We start from the raw sequence: 3,382 nt of genomic DNA, 5'->3' as shown, positions 1-3,382 counted from the left end.
CTATGAATATATACTATCTTATAATTACCTAATATTATAAAAAAATACAAAAATAAATATAAATGAACTTCCGGGTAGTGTGCATATCACTACCGTATGCAGGCCATTTCCAAAATAGAAATTTTTGAAAGAAGAATGTGAACGTAAGTAAAAATAAATTTAACAAATAGATTTATAAAATTGTATTGCTCAAGGCAAAGCAGAATTTATTATAAATATTAAGTTCCAAAGCAATTTAGTACAAATATAAATTTTAAAAAAATTATGCGTGTATACAGGCAGCTAGCACAAAGGCTCCTAAGTTTGTTCATCTGATTTCAGCCTCAAAATTTAACGGAGCATGAGAGAAACCCGACCCAAAGTAAAAAAATAAAAACCTAAAAATTCAATGTCAATACCATTTTTATCCATATATCATGGCACATAACACCAGAGGAAATTCTCAGTATTTGTAGTCCTTGACGTGAAGGCTCTCGGCAGCGCCCTCACCAAGCTTTGCATCGCCCTTATAGGTACCAAGGGTAGCCTCGGAATTAGCCTTGCATCTAACGAGGAATGCCTCTTGTGCTTTTCCCAAATTCTCCTTTTTCCCACCCCATGCCTTGAGAGTGCTCTGTTGAAGAGCTCTTCCGAATGAGAACGAGAGCGACCATGGTTTCTTGGTTTGTAGCTTCTTCATGGCATTGAGGTTAATGGTGGCCTCTTCCTCACTTTGTCCGCCAGATTAGAACAGTATCGCAGGAACCGCGGGAGGCACGGTTGCACGGACCGTGTGCTGGGCGATAACCTCAGGTGCAACCTTTGGGGAATCCGAACCAGGGGTCACCATGTTGGGTTTCAACAACGTACCTTCGAGCATCACATGGTGGTCGTTTAGAGCTTTGTAGCAAGCCGCGAGGACACGCTCGGTTACATAGGCACAGTTGTTAATGTCATGTGGTCATTCAACAAGGATTTCAGGTTCAACTATGGGGACCAGGCCACACTGCTGGCAGATGGCTGAATACATTGCTAATCCATTGGCATTCTCTTGGATTGCTAGCTCGGTTGGCTCGAAAGTTCCGATCTTAAGCACGGCATGCCATTTAGCGAACCGAGCACCGGCTTCGTAGTACTTTTGGAAACGCTGGGCAAGGCCATCAAGACCCTGGCTGAAAGTCTCACCATTGGTTCCATTAAGCTCAACCGTGCCAGTGTCACCCTTGATGCCTGGGAGGACACCAGATTCTTTCAACACATTAACAAAGAGCTTTCCTGCAATCAAGAATCAAAACCAACCATAATTCATTTCGGATTATGCATTCATTGTCCGGAATTTTAAATTTAATAAATAATACTCTACCAGAAGCAGTTTTTTGGTAGAGCGTTTCTTCAAAGAAAATAACGCCACTGATGTGCTGGAGGACACCGGGAGCAGTGAAGAGGAGCTCTCGTAGTTCTCGCCAGTTTTCTTCAACATTCTCTACATTAATGCTAGCAAGCCGCTTGCCGATTGTGCCGGTGGATTCATCAGCCGCTAGGATACCCTTCCCAGGGGTGCCGATGTAGGCAGCGTTTTTTGCTAGCTCATCTGCGACACTGTTTCTTTTTATCTAAGTTAAAATATCCAACTAAATAAAACGTATACCATTACCATATAAAGATCTGAAAAAATAATTACCGGCGTATCTGCTAATGAAGCAGGACATGATTGGAAAAAGAAAGAACTACCGGTGTTTGTTTGGGAAGAAAGAACACAAGGAACGGAAGTGAAAAAGTAAAACAAACGGTTTTTAAGAGAGAGTGGAGCAGAATAACTCACGTCCCATTAATCTTTTTTATAAATATTTATATTAACTCATTAAAAAATTTTAACTATGTATATACGGATATACCCAAAAAAAATTTTAACTATGAAAATATAAATAATTTTAAAAAAATAATTCAGATTACTAATATGCAGGGAAGTCACTGAAATATAAATGGAGTTTTATGGGTAGTGAAACAAATGTGAGCATGATTTTGTACTTGTTTCACTTTTATTTATCATGTTTGCTTAATATCATCATGCCCTTCCAATATACATGATAATCATATTTAATATTAAAAATAATTTTGATAACACTTGCATTGCATGTATTGATTTTCTTTGAAATATTTGTATGTATCGTATTAAAAAAACTTTTATAATATATTTGAAATATTATTTGCATTTAAATATTACGTAAAACATTATTTTCTGAATTTTTTAAACTCATATCAGAGTTATAATTTAATTTACCAATTTAATAGTTATAAAAATTTGTTATTATCATTTAAAATGATGATATAATAATATCAAGAGAATGTATATAATGAAGATTTGATGAATCTAATAATTATGCCCAAATTAAGCGACTTCAATAGTAAAAGAATTATTATTATTCCTAAAGGTCTCCAGTTCGAACACTCCACATGCAGAGAGATGATTGTTCATTATCAAATATCTGAAAGTGTTTGAACAAATAATTTCTTATATTTATCTCAAATTTATTAAAAAAAATCTCAGATCACGTGCATATTAGAACGGAAAAAAAATATAACCAAATCAACAAGTTTGACATTTACTTACCAATACCGCCAGATTAGCTTCTTAAATATTTATTACATCGTAAAAGAAATTTAAATTATATATTATTGCACGGACCAATTAGCCTCAGTAATTAAATGAATTGTTGTTGTTCCTAGAGATAATGAGTTCAAACACCAGCAACTATAGTTGGATGATTGAGTATTCATTATCAAATGATTAAAAATATTTAGAACATCATAATCATCTTAACTTAATAAAAAAATTATATATTATTGAAATCAACACACGGATTAGTCTAGCTTTGTAAATATAAACCTTATGCTTCATACAATAAATACAATAATTAACGTGTCAAATTTTAAAAAATATATATATCTAATTCAACCTATAAATTATAAAAGAAATTGAATAGAAACTACTTTATAATCACCCAATATTATTAAAAAAAAACTTTCGGTAAATTAATATGACACATTTAAAAAAATATCTAATTTAACCTATAAATTATAATTATAATTATAATTATAATTTAGTACATTTACAGTCTTTTAATTACAATTCTTAAAGAATTAAAAAATATGATAATTTATCTGTGGTCAGTGAATCCATTTAGCTTGGCTAAGTCACTTGCTCTAAGAAGGTTCCATCCAATGGCCTTGTATTTAAATAATCCTAATTTCTCTCATTTATTAATTAGTGTATTACCCCAAAACTTAACCAGTAAAAATACACAAAAAAGAATATAATTGCTCCTCTCATAAACAAGGGAAAATATCATCCAAATTCCAACAACTGCACTTGCAATGCAGAAATTTTAAACAAATACCACGT

General features: G+C 33.2%; 1 pseudogene; it reads right to left on the bottom strand.

Moving 5' to 3' along the window:
• Positions 1-440: 440 nt before the first annotated feature.
• LOC120126039 lies at positions 441-1,739 on the bottom strand (annotated as a pseudogene).
• Positions 1,740-3,382: the final 1,643 nt, after the last annotated feature.

The sequence above is a fragment of the Hibiscus syriacus genome, unplaced genomic scaffold, assembly GCF_006381635.1.
Source record: "Hibiscus syriacus cultivar Baekdansim isolate YM2019G1 unplaced genomic scaffold, ASM638163v2 tig00110450_pilon, whole genome shotgun sequence".
NCBI classification, from domain to species: Eukaryota; Viridiplantae; Streptophyta; class Magnoliopsida; order Malvales; family Malvaceae; genus Hibiscus; species Hibiscus syriacus.
Note: the sequence above shows the minus strand (reverse complement) of the source record. Positions and strands in the feature narration are given on the sequence as shown.